The sequence below is a fragment of the Tupaia chinensis genome, unplaced genomic scaffold, assembly GCF_000334495.1.
Source record: "Tupaia chinensis unplaced genomic scaffold, TupChi_1.0 Scaffold139521_1, whole genome shotgun sequence".
Taxonomy (NCBI): Eukaryota; Metazoa; Chordata; class Mammalia; order Scandentia; family Tupaiidae; genus Tupaia; species Tupaia belangeri.
The window spans coordinates 363,525-386,227 of record NW_006199406.1 but is presented as its reverse complement, the minus strand read 5'-3'; the positions used below and the strand labels follow the sequence as shown (position 1 = coordinate 386,227).

The window sequence follows — 22,703 nt, the reverse complement described above, 5'->3', positions numbered from 1 at the left end:
TGGTAAGTTGGCTAACATTTTGATGACTACTGCCTAAATGTGTCAATAAAAATTAATGCCTAGGATTTGAATTGTTATAATATTAGTAACATATCACATATCATCATAATACACATAATAAGAAGGGTGAAAAATTACTGCAAGAATGTGGACTCGGCCTGCGGTGGGCTACGTGGGAGGCCAGTGACATAGCCATTACGCTAGTTACTGGCCCCTCTCGGAGACATCTCTATTGACTGCTTCTTTCCTTGTATGTGGGCATGCTTTCTTACCTCTTTGTCTTTCTTATGATTTCTTTTTGAAGGATTAGAAAATTAAATATTATACTGCAGTAACTCTGGAAATAACATTTTCTTCTCCTCAGGGTTTGTTGTCATTTTTGGTGCTATTCTTGTTACTACTGTTTATTGGTTGATGATTTTTTTGAATAAATTAGAGGAAGTCTACAATCTTTGTCATGTGTGGCCACTGAACTTCCTACTAAGTTAGCTTAGTGGCTAGCGAGTGATTTGACAAGGGCTTTCTTAAATACTTTGAACCAGTATATCTCACATCTTTGCCTCCAACATCTAAAACTGTCAGGCAGTTGGCAACTCTGCCTTAGTACTCACCTCCTGCTTATATAGACCTTCGAGGTCAACTGAAGGGAAGTTAGAGTCTCCTTAGATCTTTTATGGGTGTGGGTGTAGCCTTCCGGATCTCCAAGCATGTATTAGAGTTTTTCAAAGCCTGACATCTCATTCCCCACCTTTTTCTTTCAAACTGTTGGGTGGACCTCTTGTTTTTCCTGTTATTACTACCTCAGGCAGCTGCTCTAGTAAATAATTGCTGCTATTTTTTCTGCCAGTGTCCTCAGGGGAAGCATGTTTACACTGAGCTGGCTCTGAAACAGGTCAAAGTCATGCATGTCTTCTCAGTAGGCATTTCGGGGAGCTGCCAAACATGTCAAATAATGGCAAGTCTCTACAAAGTGGCTATCTGGGGCACTGCAAGTCTTTCTGCCCCCTTTGGTGGTTGCCAGGACCCTAGTTTCTGCTGTAATCCTTGGTGTGGGCTGTTGGTTTTCAAGGCTACTACAGAGTTGATGAAGCAAATGGGGATGGTCTATATTATAACACCACGGTGCTGGGGGGCTGACAGGTGCCGTAGTGGTTAAGGGTGCAGGACTCACACATGGCCAGCCACAGTTCAAGTCCAGGAGCTGACAGCTTGCTTTCTCATATTTTCTCTCTCTCTCTCTCTCTTCCCCTCTCTGGTCAAATTAGAGTAAATAAATAAAGGTAAATAAAATAATTATTTGAAAAAACGTGGTCATTAATTATTTTTTAAAACAAAACAAAACACTATAGTGCTCACTGTTCTTAATAAGATTCTATCATTTTTATTTTTATTTGCTTTGTTTTATTCTGTTTGAATAAACACTTCTTGGATTATTGCACCACTCTGGTTAATTTTGAGAGTTTTGATAATTTTACTTGACAATTTTTGTCAGTGTTCTCATCTCTTTCTCTGCAGAAATGATTTTTCGGAGGTTCTTACTCTGCTATTCTGGACAGACTTCCTTCTTAAAGCCTCAGATGTTTTAGGCTATTGATCCTTCACTTTACTGGTTCCCTTTTATGGTAATCCTCAGTTAGATATTGATGAAAGTTTTAGGTCTATAATCAAATAATAACACTCATCTTTGCCATTTAATTCTTCATTTCTCCATCACAACATACTCACAGCTATGTAACCTGGAGGTCTTGCACACTGGTGTCCCTGAGTGTCCCTCCATCTCCTCTGCACATGCGGTTCCTCCATGTTGCCCAGCCACAAAGACATGAACATGAACGCCTCCTCTGTATGGCTGGTGTGGCCCCTGGCTCCTTTATAGCTAGGGGTTGGGCCTGTGACACAGACCTGGCAGTATTACATACCTGAAATATTCTGGAAATTTCTGGTATGTTTTTACTTGATTAAAAGAGGCATTGCTGGCACTGTCCCTATCAACTCCTTACTTCAAAACAGATGTCATGACTGAAGCTATGGTAGCTATCTTGTGCCATGAGGAAACGTGAGGATATTCAGAGACCACATATTGATAAGAGCAGAGCAGAAAGATTTAAAACCCTAATAACATCACTGAACCATCAAATACTTTTTAAAATTCAATTTGTTGCTTGGAGACAGAGCCAAAGGAAACTCAGCATTGTGTCAGTTCCCATGTCCTGAGTCCTGCCATCGATCTTAATGGGTGCCCAGTGAAAAAGAGCACAGGTGGTAGGCCTCTGTGTCCGTGAGGAGCCCACAGTAGCACCCTAGCCCAGTGAGCAGCTTTTCACAATTTTGTTTTATTGTGCTAAGAACACACAACATAAGATCAACCCTCTAAATAGATTTTTAAGTGTTCAACATAATATTATGAATTATAGGTACAATGTTATACAGAAATCTCTACAATTTATTCCTCTGGCATATCTGGAACTTTTTGCCTATGATCCGCAGCTCTGCATTTCCTCGTCCCCTCAGCAGCACTATTCTACCCTCTGATTCTAGGAACTTCACTATTTTAGCTAACTCATGTAAATAGAATCATGCGATATCTATCTTTCTGAGATTGTTGTATTTCGCTGAGCTTAATGTCCTCAAGGTTAACCATGTCATCACATAGGGCAGAATTTTCCTCTTTATTAAGGCTGAATACTTCTTAAGTGTGTGTATATGCCACATTTTCATTTCCTTTTTAAAAGTTTAATTATTTTGTCCTTTGAAGGGGGAACTCCCAAAAGGGCCTGCATGCGGCCATCTCCCCCTAGTCTCAGCCTGCCTCAATCATGGGCAAGTGTGTACATCTGGTGTGCTCAGGGAACTGCCAGGGTGCGCACCCAGGGCTTCCCCTGTTAGTGCCGAGCCCCGACCGGGTCCCACGTGTTCTTTACTCATTTATCCATTGCCGGACGTTAGGTTCTTTCCACAGCTCGGCTATTGTGCTGCATGAACGTGGAAGTGCTAATATCTCTTTACTATCCCGACTTCAGTTCTTCTGGATCAATAACCAGCAGTGGGATTGCTGGACCATCAACATGCTCCGTTTTAGGTTTTTGAGGAACTTCCATTTCAGAGCCACTGCACCATTTTGCATTCTCACAGACGACGTATAGGCTTCCGATTTCTCCCCAGCCTCCTTACCACTTGTCTTCACTTTTGATAGTGGTCATTCTAGGTGTGAGGTGAGACTTCAGTGTAGTTTTAGCCGCATTCTTCTGAAAATTAGTGATGTCGAATAGCTTTCCACGTATGCGTTTGTCATTTGCTTATCTTCTTGGGAGAAATGTCTATTCCAGTCCCTGTACATGAATATTTCAATGAATCATTTATAATTAGCAATAAAGTGAGAGTGATTACTGTTTGAGTTATAATATGGACATGTTTAAGGTTAATTACGGTATTAATTTTGTTATAGCATTAATTATGGTGTTATTTATTATGCTCAATTGCTACTATTTTTGCTTTTAAATTACAAATTCCTATTAGATCACAATTATTATTATCAACTCATTTTTAATAGTGTTTGATTAATCTAAAATGAGTAGAGATGAATATTTGCATTAGGAGTATTTATGCTTCTCACTTTACAATAAATAAACCTAAGTATGTCTATATTATACCTCAAACATTAGTCACAATTCCCCCTAAATATGGACTCATAGCCAAAATGCACAAGACAAAATGCCACAGTCAGAATGAGCAGACATGTGGAGAGGGGTTAGAATACTGACCGTTAGACAGCAGAATTATCAGATGCAGAGTACAGAACAACTACGTTTAAAATAATTTTAAAAACTGAAGATAGGGTCAACCTATATTGCAGTGGTTAAGTGCTAAGTTTTGGGACTTGGATCCCACAGGGCTGACCACTGTTCAAATCCTAGCCCAGCCGCTAGAAAGACATGCCAAATGTGTGTGTGTGCATGCCCCAGACCCTGAGGGGGGGAGAACTGGAGGCAGCGGCACAGCAGTGCGCGGCTGTGGGGCGCGTTCCTCCTCTCCTCCTCTCCTCCTCTCCCTCTGGGCAGTACGTGAGCCTCTGACAAGAACACATTTAATCTGAAGACAGAATTTACTTTAATATGAGCTTGCTGCTCATATTATGACCTGCTTAGGAAAACGTTTTTACTGTTATGTTTAACGATGCTTCTTTCCAATATATACAATTAATTCCATAAATTATTTTCAAAGTAATTTAGTTTCCATCCTGCAAATTTCAATACCCAGTACTCATTTAAAATATTTTAAAGTTCATGGTAATTTCTTCTTTTACCAATAAGTTATTTTGAAATTATAAATATTTTTAAATATTTGAAAATATTCTAATTTTCTTTTCTTTTTCTTTAAGAGAGAATTTTGCTTTAGGATGTGTGCACTGGCTGGAGAGACAGAGAGATATAGAGAGACAGAAAGTGAGAAATCACTTCCTGGGGGGATGGCCATGGTACAATCCCTTCCCTTCTATTCTCCTGTTGGGATTTTGGGCATGTACACACACGCTCCCAACATGTGTTTTAAGCTGCCAAATCCAGGACTTGAACTGTGGTTGGCTGCGTGGGAGTTTAGCGACATAACCTTATGCCATCTGCTAGTCTCTCTTTTTATTATTAGTGTCTAATTTGAATTTAAATTTACATTTTGGAAAAGTTACTTTGTTTGATTTCAATTCATTTAAGTTTGTTAAGACTAACTTCATGGTCAAGCAAAAAGGACAATTGGTAAAGAATCCATACGGAGTTAAAAAAAAAAACAACAGTGTATTCTCCAGTTGTAGTTTTTTGTTGTTATTGTTTGTTTTTTTTTAATTAGGGTAAGCCTACAAAGTTCGCCAAAATTTTATAAATTCTTTTTGTTTGTTTGTTTAATTTCTATTCGTTTTTGAGGAAGGATATTAAAATATTCTACTATTACTATTATTTTTATATTATTCCTTTAATTCTGTTGGCTTTTCTTTTGATATTTTAAACTTATGTTTTTATGGTCATGTAATTTTATATGTATTTTTGCATATTTGATTGGTACATTTACCCCTTTTTCCCTACCAATTCTTTTAATAATGTTGTCTTTATCTCAGTAGTATAGCTAGACCTTTTGGGGGTAGAGTACTTTCATGGTATTTTAAATTCTTTTACTTTTAAACTTTCTGTTTGAAGTGTGTCTCCAGTGAGTAGCACATATTGGAATTGTTGAAAATGCAGTTTAATAGTTTTCACATTTTGAGTATGCCCTCGGTTTATAAGAGTTTCTAAGAGAGCCGAGTCTAAATACACCATCTCATGATTTGATTTATATCGGTTCTGTTACTTCATTGCCTTCTTTAGATTTAATCACGTGTTTGTTAAAAATCCATTTTCCATGTTGTGTTGTTTTCAGTTTCATTCTTTTATCAGTCATACCGATAAGGAGAATCCGATTCATAGCCATTACGCTAACTGCTGGTCCCCAGTCCGGTGTTTTTTGTTTGCCCATTTTTGTTTTGTTGCTTTTGTTTTTGTCATAGGATGCATGCACTCTCCTGAGACCGAGAGAGGAAAGTGAGAAACCACAGCACCACCCCACCCCAGGAGGGATGGCCATGTCGCAACTCTTTCATCTTCCTTCTCTTCTCAAGATTTTGGGCATGGGGACCAGCAGTTAGCATAATGGCCATGTCGCTGGACTCACATGTAGTCAACCGTGGTTCGCGTCCCGGACCGGGTGGCTTAAAACTCACGCCGGGTGCGTGTGCGTGCGTGCCCAAGATCCCGAGAAGAGAATGAAGGAGAAGGGATTGCGGCGTGGCCATCCCCCCTGGGGGTGTGATTTCTCGCTTTCTGTCTCTCTGTCTCTCTCTGTCTGTCTGGCGAGCGCACACGCCCTGTATCAAAAATCTCTCCGAAGGAAAAAAAAAGATTTGGGGCATGCACATGCACATATCTTAAGTGATTTTTCAAACTGCTAGGTCAAGGACATAAACCACGGTCAGCCATATTAGGGTCCAGCATGCCAAACACCATGCCACCTGCTGGCCCACAATCAGACCTTGTAATTTTAGGCATTCTAAAATTAAAGCCTTAGAACACATAGTGGTAGCTTGTTTTTGTTTTTATGTTTATCAATGAGAGAGATATTCTTCTTAAGACTCCCTACCCTAGCCTCCTGGCAGCCAGGACTACAAAGGAATGCCACCTCCCTAGCCTGTGTTGGCCTTGCATGTGCTTCAGCCTCGGGGCAGTGGCATCTGAGCTTAGCACAACTGAGTCCAATCATTGTTCTAATTTGGATTTCCCTAATAAGTAATAATAATAAATATCTTTTTTTATTTTAGATTTTTCTATTTGTATGTCTTTCTAATAAATTATTTATGCAGATTTTTAGCAATTCCTATTGGCTTGTCTATTTTCTTTATTGAGTCATATGGCATATAACTGTATATTATAGATTGAAGATCTTTATTGGATTCATGAGTTCTAAATATTTTTTTCCCATTGTGCGCTTTATCTTTCCATTCTTTTAACTGTTTTTGAACATCAGAAGTACTGAATTTGGGACCAGCAGCTGGCGTAATGACTATGTCGCTGGACTCCCACGTAGTCGACCGCGGTTCACGTCCCGGACCCAGTGGCTTAAACTCACGCCGGGCGCGTGTGCGTGCATGCCCAAGATCCCGAGAGGAGAATGGAGGAGAATGGATTGAGGCGTGACCATCCCCCCGGGGGGTGATTTCTTGTTTTCTGTCTCTTATCTCTCTCTATCTTCCCATCCCCCCCATGCACCCTATAGCAAAAACCTCTCCAAAAAAAAAAAAAAGAAGAAAGAAAAGAAAAGAAATCCTCAATTTTAGAGAAGTACAACTATTTATTTTTTTATTTTATAGGTTGTTTCAATTGTTGACTCTAAAATATCTTTACCTAACCAAGGTCACAAAGTTTTTTTGCCTAGTATTTCTACTAAAAATTTTGTAGGTTTAATGATCCATTTCTAGTTCTTTTTTATATGTGCAAAGGTACGGATGGCAGTTTTGGGGATGTTTTTGCACATGGATATCCAATAATTCCAATGAAATTTATTGAAAAATCAGATTAAATCAACGATTACATTCTCCAAAGTAGTGCCCTTGTACTTTTGTCAAAGTAAATTGACCAAATACTTGGAAGTCTATTTCTGGACTTTAAAGTCTTTTCCATTGAACTGTTTATCTACATGTAAGTCAATGACATACTCACTTAATTAGTATAACTTCAAGTCTTGGAGTCGTGGGAATAGATATAATTGAACTTGATCTTTTCATTTAATTTTTTGCACTTGTTGCTAAGCATTTTATTATATGGACTCCACTGTGGCATGCATCTGTACAAACCATTCAGGCAGTGGTCCACAGCTGGGTTATGAATGAAAGGCATGCATCATTCTCCCATTTTATCACAGCGCAGTTTAACAGCACAGAAAAGTCACATGGCGTTGGTATCAGATTTCTTAAGCCCTGCGATGTGAGTAACTCTAAACACACTAAATATTGTTACACATTCAGACTTGGACAGGTACAGGTGCTTGGACATACAGCCCTCACTAAGCTAGGTCGGAGACATGAACTCCAGCAACATCGGAAATGCTGTGAAGGCCTAATTTACAGTAGCAACGTAAGCTTACAGAACTTGCCTTTACTAAGGTGGCATATTCAAGTAATTCTAGCACCTTCACAATTTAATGAACCATATGTGCTATACTTCACTTTTAAAAACCTAGATAAAACATGAAAAAGAAGCCTTATGGTATAAATTTAAACTTCAGGAAATGTTCCTGCTTTATTATGCCAAAGATTTTTTCCCAAGTAACGTAAATGTCCAATAGCTCCTGGTATGTAGGAAGATAATGTTTGTTAAAGCACAATGAAGCCTTACTGGCGGAAGCTTGGCTATATAAACAGCCCAAGCTGAGAAAAGGTTTGATCTCCACACTTATTAGACTGGGCACAGTAAGACCAGTAATGGCCACCTTGCAACATTAATGGAAGTCCCATTCCCGTCGGAAGTCAAGGAGGCCTTCCTTGGTAAGGGGGCACTATTGGCAGTCCTGCCCATATGGCAGCAAAGCAGCAGGAAGAAACCTGACACACCTTGATGGTGACCGCCACACTGACTATAGGTGGCACTGTTTCTGTGGGATGCCTGGCTGTCCTGGCCAAGGAAGATTATGATGATATTTAGGTGACTGTCCTTCTCTCTTCCAGCGATGTGTCCTCATCTAGACGGATCGACTTACTGGCTGCACTGACCATCCTTAGTTGTAGCAGGCTTAATGTTACAGAGGCCGCTGGTTTAGCTGCGGTACTGCTTGTCGTACCACTTACTAAAGCTGTAGACTGTGTGTAAACAGGGAACGTAGGCTTTGAGGGTTCTGCAGTCATTGCAGGGGTACTGCTTAAGGACTTGAAATCATTACAAACAGGTCCTCAGAGAGCAGTCTGAGCCTATCCAGCACTGGGGAAAAGAGGCTCAGACTGAAGGCTGTGGAGCAGGTACTGTTGCTGTTGGTGCTGGTGGTCTATTAAGAACACTGGGTGCTGGGAACCAGCAGTTAGCATAACGGCTATGTCGCTGGACTCCCACGTAGTCAACCGTGGTTCGCGTCCCAGACCCGGTGGATTAAAACTCACACCAGGCACATGAGCGCGCGTGCCCAAGATCCCGAGAGGAGAATGGAGGAGAAGGGATTGTGGTGTGACCATCCCCGCTGTGGGGTGATTTCTCGCTTTCTGTCTCTATGTCTCTCTCTGTCTGTCTGGCGAGTACACGCGCCCTGTAGCGAAAACCTCTCCAAAAAAAAAAAAAAAAGAACACCAGGTGCTGAAACAGCCTGTGCTTGAGTGAAATCCCAGGACATGGAATTGGCGGGAGGTGGCAGGGGACATAACTGGTCACATACCAGGCATCAGAAGTGGTATTCCAGGTCCAGGTGGCATCATTGTACCTACTGGCATCATCATGTTTTCACTGCGAAGTGACTAGGTATATTTCCTCTGATGATGCAATACAGGTGGCATGCCTGGCATAACTGGTGGCATTCCTTTATGGAAGGAGGAACACCTGGCATTAATGGCGCTATGCCTGGAGGCCTTCCTGGTGCTCCTGGAGCTGGTGGCTGTCCTGGCTGCATCACTGGGGTTATATAACCCTATTGAGACTGAGCAGGCTGTGGCGGAAATGAAGCTGAAGTGCAGACTCATCATCATACTCATCAGAATCACCTTGCTGCTGCTTTTTTCCTCTTTCTTCTCTTCGTCTTTCCTCCATCTCCTTGCTGGAGTACCTTCCATACCAGCTCTACATCTATTCTTCCAGGTACTGCATTTGGTACAGCTTCTGTTGTCTCTCCACGCACCTGCATGCAATGAATAGCTCACCCAGGCTCCGTATACCATTTCTTATGACATGCTTGGCATTTAAAATGCTCTGCTCTTTGATGCTGCATTAGGATCCTCTCATCATCAAAATCGCTCTTATGATACATGCACCAAGGCTTAAGTGCTTCTTCTTGTGACCAATAACTGCACAAGTGGGAGTGAGGAGAAGAAGCAGAAAAACAAGACAAAAATAGTTCACTCCTCCAACCTGATGGCCACCACCGCGGCTCACAGGAAACAGACACAAAATGCTTGATCTTTTCACTAGAAATTGTTCTATATGAATCGTGGGGTCATCTTGTTTCTACAAAAGAAGAGTGCTGAAACTATAGAGCAATTTTACAAAAACTGGTATCTTGACAATATTAGTAAGTGATTCACTGATCTGATGTACTTCTTTTGTGTAGAGCTTTTTAATTTTCTCCCAGCTTTGATTAATATTCGTTGTACAAGTGTATTTGTTTCCTAAGATATTTGTAATAAAGTACCGCCAATTTGGTGACTTAAACAACAGAAATGTATTGTCTCACAGTTCTGTAGTTTATAAGTCCCAAAACAAAGTGTTACCAGGGTTCCTTCCTACAATATGGGGACTATTTTTCTCTAGTCACTAATAATTCTTCTTGAACTTTTCTGTGAGTAAGGATATTTCTCATTGCCTTGGATTTTTGCTTCATGTATTATGAAGCTATTAGGCATAGAAATATTTAGAGTTCTATGAGCTCTTGATAAATTGACTTTTTTAAAATTTTGAAATGACCCATTTTATCCCTCATATTATTTATTTATTTCACAATCAATCATTGTGTATCATTACAGCATACCAAATGAATTTTCCCATCATGAATACACCATATATTGGTTCAGTCAAAAATATTACCATACACATTATAATCAATAGATTTCGTTCCATTTTAGGTCCCTTAAATGTTTTGCTTCTTTCTTCTTCCCTTTGTCCCCTCCCTCTCACCCTACCCCATTCCCTCCAGCCCTCCCACTCTGTCTCCAGTATCACCATTGTTCTATCTCTTTTTGTGCCTTCCAGTCTTTCAGTTTCTGCCATAGAGGGCAGACATTCGGTATATATTGAGTGGGGACATACAATGCCTCTCTTTCATAGTCTGGCTTGCTTAGTTTAGTAGTAAATCTCCCAAATTTGTCCGCTCTCTATCAAATGCGAGAGACTTGATTTTTTATGGCTGAGTAGTATTCTGTAGTGTATATGTTCCACACTTTTTCAAACCATTTACTGTAGAAAACACAGGGGGAACTCTAGGAAACATAGGAATATTCAAAGACTTCTTAAACAAAACCCCCAAAGCACAGGCAATAATCCCAAAAACAGACAAGCGGGATTACATCAGATTAAAAAAAGGTTCTGCACAGCGAAAGAAACAATAATTAGAGTAAATCAACAATCTTTGGAATGGGAGGATATTTGCAAACTGTGCCTCAGATAAGGGACTGATAACCAGAATATACAGTAAACTCAAACAGCTTACCCTCCTCCAAAAAAATGATCAACCCAATTAAAAGATGGGCAAGTGAGCTGAACAAACAACTCACTAAGGAAGACATATGAACAGCCAAAAAGCATGTGAAAAATGCTCAACATCCCTAGCATAAGGGAAATACAAATAAAAACCACAATGAAATCCCACCTACCCCTAGTCGGAATGGTGAAGATTAAAAAAACAAAAAACAATAATTGCTGGTGAGGCTGTGGTGAAAAGGGAACTCTCCTACACTGTTGATGGGAATGTAGATTAGTACAACCACTGTGGAGAACAATATGGAGGTTCCCCAAAGACCTACAGACAGAACTACTGTATGATCCAGTAATTCCACTCCTGGGTATTTATCCAAAGAATAGAAAAATATTCAGTCAGAAAAACACTTTCACATCCGTATTTGTGGCAGCATTATTTACAATTGATAAGACATGGAACCAATCCTCACACTATTTTTTAATTTTAAGTCTTTTCTGTCTGATGTTACTATAGCCTCTTCAGCTTTCTTTTTATCGTATTAAATTAAGTATGTTGTATATTTTCCATCTTTTTTTCTTTTTACTCCAGCTCTATCCTTGTATTTAATATGAGTTTACTGAAAACAACTTGTAACTGGGTCTTATTTTTTTTTAGTTAGATAATCTCAGTCTTGTAATTTGGTTGTTTAGAACATTTACATTTAATGAATTATTTTCTATGGCTGAATTTAAATACATTATTTTACTATTTGTTCTCTATTTTTTTTTTTCCTTGAGAGAGATTTTTGCTATAGAGTGCGTGAACTCACCAGAGAGACAGAGAGTGAAAAGTCACCTCCTGGGAGGGGGTGGCCACATCACCGTCCCTTCTCCTCCATTCTCCTCTTAAAATTTTGGACACCTACACACACACACGCCCAGCATGAGTAGCCAGGTCCAGGACTTGAACTACAGTCAAGTACATGGGAGTCCAATGACATAATCATATGCCATCTACTGGTCTCTATTTTTTACCATCTGCTCTTTGTTCTATTTTCCCTCTCTGTTTACTTTCTTATGGAATAACTGGGTTTTTAAAATTTTTTAAAGAATTATTTTTATTTAACTTTATTTATTTTATTTAACTTTATTTATTTTATTTTACCTTATCTATTTATTTTAATTTGATCAGAGAGGGACAGAGTGAGAGAGAGAAAGAGACAGGGAAAATAAGAAAGCAAGCCAGTAGGTCTGGGACTTGAACCACAGTTGGCCATGTGAGAGTCCAGCACCCTTTAGCCACCATGCCCCCTGGATTAATTGTTTTATAAATTCATTTTTTTCTCCTCAACTATATTTAGTACTTACTGTAAGATTTATAGTATATACTTTAACATATCATTAAGTGTATTACTTCATGTAAAGCATCTTTATAATAGCATCTCTCCATTTCTCTCTTCCCAATAATTTTGTCACTATTTTCCTGTATTTCACTTCTACACATATTATAAAATCTTGAATACATTATTTCATTTTTGCTTCCAACTGCAATTAGTATTTAAATGTTTTACATCATTGAATACAGAATGCTTTATTTTAAATATAGAATGTTTTATTTTGAACGTAGTTATCACTCTTCACTCCTCAGCACAAGTGCAGATTTCCATCTAGTTTCTCCCTGAACTGCCTTTCACATTTTCTATACTTCAGTTCACTTGGTAATTGGTTGTTTCAGCGTTCGTATGTCTGAAAACTTTATTTTACCTTTGCTTTTGAAGTACATTTCCACTGGGTATAGAATTCCAGGCTGACAGATTTTGTTTTGGTCTAAAGTTGTTGCTCTGATCTCTGCTACAGTAGCTCACAGTGTGTGTGACAAGGAGTCTGCCTCCTGCTTGCCTTTGTCCTGAACTTAATGTGACTGACTTCCTTCTCAGTTTTAAGGCTTTCTCTTTGTTTCTTGCTTTAAGCAAATTGATTGGAACGTGATTTGGCATTTTTTTTTTTCCTGTGTCTCAAGCTTGGAATTCTCTGAGAATCTTGGTTCTATTGTTTTTGTTTTTCAAATTTTGATACTTTTAAATCATTTATTATCACTTCTACAATTTTTCTGGCTCCCCCAGCTCCTGCAGAGACTTTAATTACAAGTCATCTCACAGCCTTTTGATCATCTCTTCATTTTTTCCCTCTTTTCTCTCTCTGATTCATTTCAGCTAGTTTACATTGCTACATTTTCCAGTTCCCTTTCCTTTCCTTCTGCATTGTTTGATCTCCTGTTAATTCTTCCTAGTGTGTATTTCATGACAAGCATCATAATTTTTGCTGTTAGAAGTTTAATTTGAATTTTTTGAATATCTTTCATGCCTCTACTTAAGATGGACAATTTTTTTCTCCAGTTTCTTGAACATATAGAATGCAGTTATAGTGTCTGCTTAATGTCCTTGTCTACAAACTCCATACAATCTGTTTAGTTTCTAGCGTCACTTCCATTGTTTAAAGTGCAAATATGAATGACTGATTAATAGTGTTCTAGGCCTACAGCTCTCAGATTTCTACTTAAAATAACATTTCAAGGACCAAAATTGGCAACATATATCTTTAGGATTGGACTATAGTATAGGTCATTTGGGTGACAGGGAAAAAGGGAGAAGTACCCTCAACATGCGACCCTACAAACCTGTCAGAAAATAAGGCATATGTTCTAAACATTTTTTAAAAATATAAAATGATGTCAAGTTATCACTTGACAGGAAGAATTCAACTACAATGAATATGTAGAAAATTGATGTCTTTAAAGCCACAGTGTCAGATCAATTCTTTGATTATTTGGGGGGCAGCTTCTACTGGCCCAAAGAAGGAACCTGAAGAAGGAACATGCTGATTCATTTTATTTATTTATTTTTTTGGAGAGGTTTTTGCTATAGGGCGCATGTGCTCACCAGAGAGACAGAGAGAGACAGAGAGATAGAAAGCGAGAAATCACCCCCCAGGGGGGATGGCCACACTGCAAACCCTTCTCCTCCATTCTCCTCTTGGGATCTTGGGCATGCATGCACACACACCTGGCGTGAGTTTTAGCCACCGGGTCCGGGACTTGAACCCCGGTCGGCTATGTGGGAGTCCAGAGACATAGCCATTACACTAACTGCTGGTCCCGAACATGCTGATTTATTAATAATGCAGGTGTCCAGGCCATGCTTGCAGAATGGTTTTCAAACTTCTTTGAGTAAAGATATTAAGAATGGAATTATGCTACCAGAGAAAGGCAAATGACATCTTACTATTTTAAGGAAAATGTTGCCTTCATTCCTGAGGAGGTTTTAGAGTTGGTTACCATTCACAAGTTTGTAAAGCTTAAAATAACCTGGGCACATGATGCAACTTGAATATTTATTTTTTAGAGATTTTGTTTGTTTGTTTGTTTGCTATGGGTCTGTGCGCTTGCCAGAGAGGCAGACAGACAGAAAGAGAGAAATCATGCCCCAGGGGGATAGCCACACTGCAATCCCTTCTCCTCCAGTCTCCTCTCTGGATTTCAGGCATGCATGCACATGTGCCCAGCATGAGTTTGTAGCTACCAGGTCTGGGACTTAAACTGCTGTCGACCATGTGGGAGTCCCACGCCATAAGCATTACGCCAATTGCTGGTCCCTACATTTCGAATATTATAAGACTACAACACATTGAATATGTTGATTTATAATCATTTTTCTCTTAATCATAAGCCAACTCTCCTGGAAGACATTATTATCACGGGGCAGTTGAAGATCAATATATGAAAGATCTGTTGGAACTGCCAGGCATTTTCTCTGGACCATGTTGTGATGAACTTTCTCTGAAATGTCCAAGCTGAAGCTGGCTGACAATGTGTCCCAGCTGTTCTCATTGATAAGATATTGAACAGAGCCCTTAGCCCACTGGCCTTCAAAACGAGAGCTTCTCTGTTGTTTGAGTTCTTTCCAATTTACTTTCCACAAATGCTTTTGTCCATTAGTTCAAAAGTAAGGCAAGCTTCTTACTCCTTCTGGAATCTTACTCTGTGCCTTGCCCTAAAGTACAAAAACATCCAGGACACAATAGGAGCAACTCAAGAGTGCTCAGGGGCAGAGTCCCCAGAGAGCAAAGGCAGATCTCCATGCATTAGGTAACAGACAGGGCCGCATCTTATGGAGCCCAGTCGCTAGTCTTGCATCTGTTTTAGGATTATGCCTGAGGAGTGAGATGATTTTTACAGGGACTTGCATGATCACATTCATTCCATTTAAAATGTACAGTCAGACTTTTCCTAACAATGAGTAAATCTAATTTGGCTATTTAGGCAGACAATGAGAATTGGCTTTACCATTATGTTACACGGCAGATATGTTTTATAAATTGATGAATTAAATCTATAGCTTCCATATTTGGACATCTATAATATTCAATAAGCTTATGCAACTAAACTTATGATGACAAATTTTAGATATCAAATTTCAAAAAATATGGCTATTAAGGAGTATGAATGCCAAGATGATTACTATACTGAGAGTTTCCAAGAACCTAGATTTAATTGCCATGGTAAGTATCCATTTTTCTCAGACTACCCCCTTTAAAAAATGCATTAGTTGATACCCAGCTAAGACCTAGAGAAGGAAACAGAGAATTAGCCTTTCACAATAAAAGAGGAGTATCTAACAAGAGATATCAGTAGGCGAGATTGGGCAGGTGAGTCTGAGTGAGCCTTCTCTGGCCGCCAAGAGCACTCACAGAGGTCCTCAGTGACCCTCAGAACACAGTTAGGGCAATCCTTGGAAGATGAATGTGTTACAAAGAGCTTCCTTCAGAAGCTGGAACCTAACCTAAGCAGTACCGTGCTCCTGGTTCTGAAAGACACCTTCTGTTCCTAGATAAGTCAAAGAACTCATGATGACGATGAAACAAACTGTCTAGTACCCCCTTTCCAGCCGCTCCTCCCACCAATGCCCCAGCACCTGGAGCTTCAGAAGAGCTCCCAGAAGTGCTTATTCCTAAGGAGAGTCTTGAAGACAGGAAGAGCCCCAGGCTCCGCCAGTGAGTCTCTGATGATGGAACCAACTAGCACAGCTTAGCACAGCCCAGAAATGACCACTTAGTATTCGCTGCTTGAAAAACAAGCCCTGTTGGCAGAGCGAATCCATGTTAGTCTTATCAAAGAGTGGAAAGGAGGGTGGGGAGAGGAAGCACAGCAAAGAATGAGGGGGTCACAAATCCTTCACTTTCCAAATGAAACATCTGTGAGATCAACAATTATGTGGCTGTTTTAAACAAATCCAGTTTTAAACTTTAATGAGCTACAATCTAAGTGGTCAGCATAATCTATATCCATAAAACAGAGAACATTATCATTTTAAAATCTTTATATTTGGTTATTTATATCTTACTTCCCCATGATGTTTTCAAATACATGTAAGCTTTCATTTATATGTTCAATATAAATTTTTAAAAACGGAAGGAACAGTTTGAGCTGAAACATTCCTTCATCCCAAGGTGAATGAGTACAACGGGGTGGACGTGAGTGACGGCTGGAATGACGGGCACACTCACACTCTGTGCTGCTCAGAAGCCAGCCCAGAGTCACGGCGTGGAGGTGCACATGGTTTGAGTTCATGAGAGGGGCCCCACATCTGGCCTACCTAGTGGGCTGCAGCCAACTTAGGCCAACAGGGAATGAAAAAATATTTTTAAATTACCCTTTAAGAAATATTTCCCATCCAAAACGCAGTTGCCAGTGACACAGGGGCAGCGTCTGACCTCCGGCTCTCTGAGGACAAACTCGGATCATTTGTCTTCCAGCACCTTCTCTCTACATTTTCTTTTGAAGAGCTCATATGTGCGAGTACATGTTGTATGGGGATGTATTTTTTGGTTTTAAATGCTCAAATGAAATAAGTTTCTTTAATCTGATTTGCTTGTCTTCAGTGTAAATTCATTTCATTTTAATGTAAAAAAAATGTTGAAATGAATAGCAATCAGGTAATATTTATCTGCACTGTTCTGGGCGGGGTTTTCTCACTCCCCTTTTTGCATATTCTCTGTGGAGAATCTTCTGTTTGACATCACACATATCAATCAGCCCAAAATTCCCATTAGTTGTCCTCTGTGCCTTTCTTCAAGGCACTGTGCTTCCTGAGAGCATGAACGCCTGGTTATTGTCCTCTCTTTCATACCATCCCTCATGGTGGCATTCTGTCATGAAAGCCTGAGGTTGGGTGGCCACATTTAAAGAGTGGGCTTTATTTAAAGGTTAAGGAGAGCACCTGGAGGGAATGCGCACATTGCAGTCCGTTGTCTGGTTGGCAAACCGCGCTGAGAGCGGCAGAGTTTGCTTCTGGGGAGCTTGGTCAGGCAGGCTGGAATTTGGCATGCGCAGGAGGGAAGTATTTACGTTTAACCAGGTGCTCTGGAAAACGTGAAGGTCTAAAGAACATCAGAATGCTTTCCTTGATATAAAGATGATCTGTCCTCACACTAGAGGCCAACTAACCAGCAAACTTTCTCTAAATTGGTGAGAGAAGACAGGAAAGGAGGAAGTGAGAGAGAGGGAGGGAAGGGAAGAAAGAGTTTGGAGTAATGTTTTCACACTTCAGCATATATCAAAATGTCCTGGATAGCTCGTTAAAATACGGACTGCTGTGTCTTATCACCGGGATTTTCTGATCTCTCTGAAGTGGAGCTCAAGAATTTGGATTTCTAACAAATGTCCATGCGAGGCTAATACTGCTGACCCAAGGCCCACACTTCAAAAACTACTGGTGTAAAGTTTATGAAAATAGAGATCCTTCCTATAAAAAGCTACAACTAACATCATACTTAAGGATGACAGATTAAAAGCTTTCCAAGCCTGGGATTAAACAAGGACGTTCATCCTCTACACTTTTACTTGGTATTGTGCTAAAGGTTCTACCAAGTGCAGTGAGGCGAAAGCGAGAACAAAGACAGAGACACACACAGAGAGTGGAAGGAAGGAAAAGAAAGGAAACGGCAATCTGCTCAACATCATCTAAGGAGTTACTAATCAGACCTAATGAGGGAGTTTACTACAGATAAAGACGATGTATGAAAATCGAATGCATTGCTCCATATTAATCAGTAAGCAATTAGAAATGTAAATGAAAAATAATATTAAATAATAGCACCCACATGTGATTTTTATAAAAATTAGTAAAATATGTGCATACCCTGTATGCAAAAAATTAGGAAACAGTGCCGAGAAATTATAGGCAAACTAAATGGAGATCTACCACATTCATACAATGAAGGACTCGATCTTGTTTAAATATTAATTCTCCTGATTGATATGTAGATGCAAGTCATCCCCAATCAAAACCTTTATGGCTCTTTTTAATTTTAAAGTATAAATAAGCAAACTAATTACAAAGTGGAATGAAAATACAGTGGAAATATAATAGTCAAAGCAATTATTAAAAAAAAAAACCGAGTTGGAGGACTTATATATCCTGATTTTAAGACTTCCTATATATCTACAGTAACCAAGATAAAATGGTATTAGTGTAAGGATAGCCATTATACATAATGAAACAGAATAGAGTGCAAAAATGTTTTACACATATATAATAAATTGACTTTTGGCAAACACCCCAAAGTAGCTAAAAAAGCAATCGGTATCCTAACTATAAATTCTGCTAGAAAAAAATGGATAAAATTATTCATGAAAAAGAACTCCAAATTTACTTCACTCCGTTCACAAAAATTACCTTGAAATAGGTCATAAATATCAATGTAAGAGCTAAAACAAAACTTTTTAAAAGAAAGTATAAGAGGATGTCTTTTTTGTCATGAGCTAGGCAAAGATTTTTCAAATAGGACAAGGAAAGCATAAACCGTAAAACAAAGAAAAACGGTGAAAGAGGCAAACCAGACTGGGAAAGTTCATGGAAAAGGCATACTCTGAAAAATGTATGTACAGTGCGCTCTCTCGCTCTCTCTCTCCTCTCTCCAGAGGATGTGTGCACTCACCAGAGAGAGAGCGAGAGAAGGAAAGAGAGGAATAAAGCACCTCCCAATGGGGTGTGGTCACGCTCTGATTCTTCTCTTAATTTTTCTATCCTGTTGGGATTTGGAGAACACAAACACACAGGCTGGTGGGTGAATTTTAGAATCTGAATAGATATTTCATCAAAAAATATATCATTTCAAAAAATACTTGGAAAGGGAACCAGCAGTTAGCGTAATGGCTATGTCACTGGACTCCCATGTAGTCGATCGCGGTTTGCGTCCTGGACCCGGTGGCTTAAAACTCACACCGGGCGCGTGTGCGTGCGTGCCCAAGATCCCGAGAGGAGAATGGAGAAGAAGGGATTGCCGCGTGACCATCCCCCCTGGGGGGTGATTTCTTGCTTTCTGTCTCTAATGTCTCTCTCTGTCTGTCTGGCGAGTGCACAGGCCCTATAGCGAAAATCTCTCCAAAAAAAAATACTTGGAAAGATTCTCAACATTGTTAGACATGAAGTTCGATAAAAATCCAATGACATGTTATTATGAAATCCAAGTTTAAAACTAACAGCAGCTACAATGAAAAAGTTGAAACGACTCCGAGCTTGGGGAAGAAGGCCCCTAGGATGCTCACGCACCACGACGGCGAGGAAGTGGTGCAGCTGCTTTCGGGGGTTCCACCGTTTGTATTTAATTTTTTAATTTGTTCATTTACTCGTAAGTCTACTTATTTCTTCCCATGAGTGAGTGGGTAAGAACCAGAGACAGAGACGGCACCTCTAACAGGATCTTGATGGCATCGTCCTCTCCAGCCTCAGTCCTAGAAGGTGCCATGGACATGCTTGTCATTCTCAAGGAAGTCCCTGGACTTGAACTGGCAACCTTCCCATGTGGGTCACCGTCAATAGCCACACACTTACTGTTGTACTGCCACCTAGCTTCCCAACTTCTTTTAAATATGATTTCGTCTGCGATAATTACCACTGAAGAGAACCATTTTGATCTGCCACACTGGAATAAAAGGAAAACTCGAGCATGAGCCCCTGCCATCCTGAGCTTACTGAACCTCCCGCTCCTACTGGAAGCCCGGGGGACTGGAAGCCCGTGTGTTCTTGAGGCAGAGTGCAAGGCGTGCCTGGGCTCTGGCTGTCTGAGTGTAAATATTGCCGAGGAACCCTGGGATGGACTTTCTGCTGTGGGGGTGTCCTCCGTGGAAGCCGTGGCTGGTGGAACCTGTGCTCTCTAACTTACTACACGTGCCTAGAACATGTGGTCCTCCCACAGCTCAGCTGCACCTGGCCCTCTTGCTGACCATGGTCGTTTCTACTCAGTCCCTGGTGGGATTCACAGCTATCAGCCCAGGCTCCCAAGGGCACATAAAAATCACTGGGTCCCTTCCACACTATGTAGAGTCAAGAGAAATTTGGACTAACTTCACTTTGGTTTTGTTTTGCTTTGATTTGCCGCTTTCCAAGTCCCATGGGTCTGTCTCCTCTAGATTCAGGAATGGAGGCTGAGGCAGGGCTCCGTATCTGTGAGCTGTTCTTCGGCCTCTCTAGCCCAGCTGAAACTCCCTTTGGTCTGGCCATGAAATCCCGCTTTCTTCATGCCTCTGTCTTCTCCCTCTTGGGGCCAAAGAGACAGAATTGATTCCCGTTCTCAGCAGGATGGCTCAGCCTCCTGTGCTGTGTGCTGTGGGTTCTGAAGTTCCATCCAATCCTTCCTCGGGCTTTATAAGAGAGCTAAGGAAGAGAAGATGCGCCAGACACTGCTCGGGACGCAGGGCAAGGAAGTATTTCGAAATATCCTACCTTGTATTGTTCGTCAGGGTTCCCTAGAGAAATAGAACCAAAGAGATACGTGAGTACCCGCAGAGCCATGCGCTTCTTAGCCCTGGGGCACAGCCTGCGAAGTGCATTACTTGGCAATTTTGCTGCTGTGGGAGGGTCACGGCGCACACAGACACGAATCCAGATGGTCCGGCCTGCTATGCACCCAGGCCTATGGACAGCCCCGGTCTCCACTGTTGAACGCAGAGCGGCAGTGACTGAAACCTACGTGGCACATAACTGTGTGTTTATGTCCCCACCCCGAGGCGACTGTGGCTGGCAAGTCCACACTGCAGGACAGGTGGGAGACTCAGGTGAGAGCTGACGTTGCCATCTTGAATCTGAATCCCCCAGACCTGCAGGCTGGAAGCTCGGGCAGAATTTCTCCTGTGACGTCTTGAGAAGAATGTCTCTTCTTTAGGAAAACTCAGTCTTTGCTTTAAAATTTTTTTTTCCACATGCAATTTCACTTATTTACTGTTTTACAGCCTCTGGTTGCAAAGGTCTTCTGTGTCGGATTTTCCTAAATTCCTTGTTGCTTTGCAGGAGTTTCGTTATTTCCAAAGTAGAAAGCCCTTTCCCATCATGACACTTGCATGTATGGTAGGTGGGACTCAGTCGAGCTGTGTGTCTTCTGCAGAGAAGGGCTTGAAAGTATCCTTTTTCTACACCCAAGGCCACCCTGGCTCCAAATTCTTGTGTGCACTACCCTCCCACTCGGTCTTCATTCTGGCAGTGGGCTCAGGACTTGGCAAACCATGGACCTCTTGCAAGGAGCCTTCCAGTTTATGTCCTACATCGGTTTCTTGGCAGAGCTTGCCTTATATAACCCCAGGGCCGTGTGAAGTTTCTGAAAGAAGCTACTCTAACCCACAAAAGTCACCGTCGTCATCTCAGATCTCCATCCGCTGCACCCTCGTACACATCAGAGTGGAAATGCACCGCGGTGTCTTTACGTAACGCGTGCCTTGTCTCTCGCTTCGGGAGGTGACAGAGGCTTCCAGCATCCTGTCTTTCACAATCTTCTCAACTTTTCATGTTTCCCTAAGTGTCCTCATTGCCGCTCACTTTACTCTGTCATGATCGTCTCTTCACTGCCCTCTTTATCTCCATCACCCCCGGCAGGCTTCGATGGATCTTCTCCCTCCACCCAGCTTCTGCCATCACGAGTTCCTCGGTTGACCTTAGCCTGAGGCATTGAAGTCAGGATGGAGTTGAAGGCTGTTTCGCCCTGGTGGGGGCCATGCTGTCTCAGTTCAGCAATGGCCACGGTCACAGCGACCTCCTCGCCTTCAGAAGGAGGCGTGTATGCGCCGCTTTCTTCAGCAGGTGTCTTGTCCACATGCGGCTCCTGTCTCTCCAGGTACAGCTGGGCTGGCGGGGCTGGCGGGGCTGGCGAGCCACGTGGCCCTCTGGGAGCCTGGCTTCCTCTTCCCTTAGCTGAGGAGCTTCTGGGGCTGGACTGTAGGCTCATGGCCAGCAGTTGCTTCTCTTGCTGCAGTCCATTCGAACAGCTGGATCTGCACACAGATTTCAGGTTATCCTGGCTTTTAACCGCCTGGGCCTCATCTCTGACTTTTTCCTCAGAGGCAGCAGGACTCGGGACGTGTCTGTTCTTTTCTGGGCTCACGTTCATCACCACGGCAGCTCCTGATTTCAAGGGCTCTTCATCTCCACATTCAAGGCCCTGAGCAGCTCTTTGCTCATCCTTATTTGTAATTTCGTTCCTACCCTCAGGTCCATAGAGCTCACTCCATTCCACGGGAAAGCTCTGGAATCAGACGGTGCTAGCTTCGTTCTCTGACATGGCCTTGCCCTCGGCCAGGTCGTGCACACAAGATGCCCTCATTGGAAGCCTTTCTGTGCTGTGGCACAAGCGACCACTGCCCTTTCTACCCTCCGTCCTCCTGCCCAGGGCACAGCTTCTGAGAGGCCTGCTTCTGCTCAGGGTGTTGTTAGAAAGCCTGGCCATGCGGGCCCTTTCCTGAGCAGCAGGCGCCAAAGCCCCGTCTGTTCTTCAGGA

At 41.5% G+C, this 22,703-nt stretch overlaps 1 pseudogene; it reads right to left on the bottom strand.

Annotated features, from left to right (window-relative positions):
• Positions 1-7,924: 7,924 nt before the first annotated feature.
• The window catches only part of LOC106736386 (BUB3-interacting and GLEBS motif-containing protein ZNF207-like), a 16,040-nt pseudogene continuing 1,261 nt past the window's right edge, over positions 7,925-22,703 (bottom strand).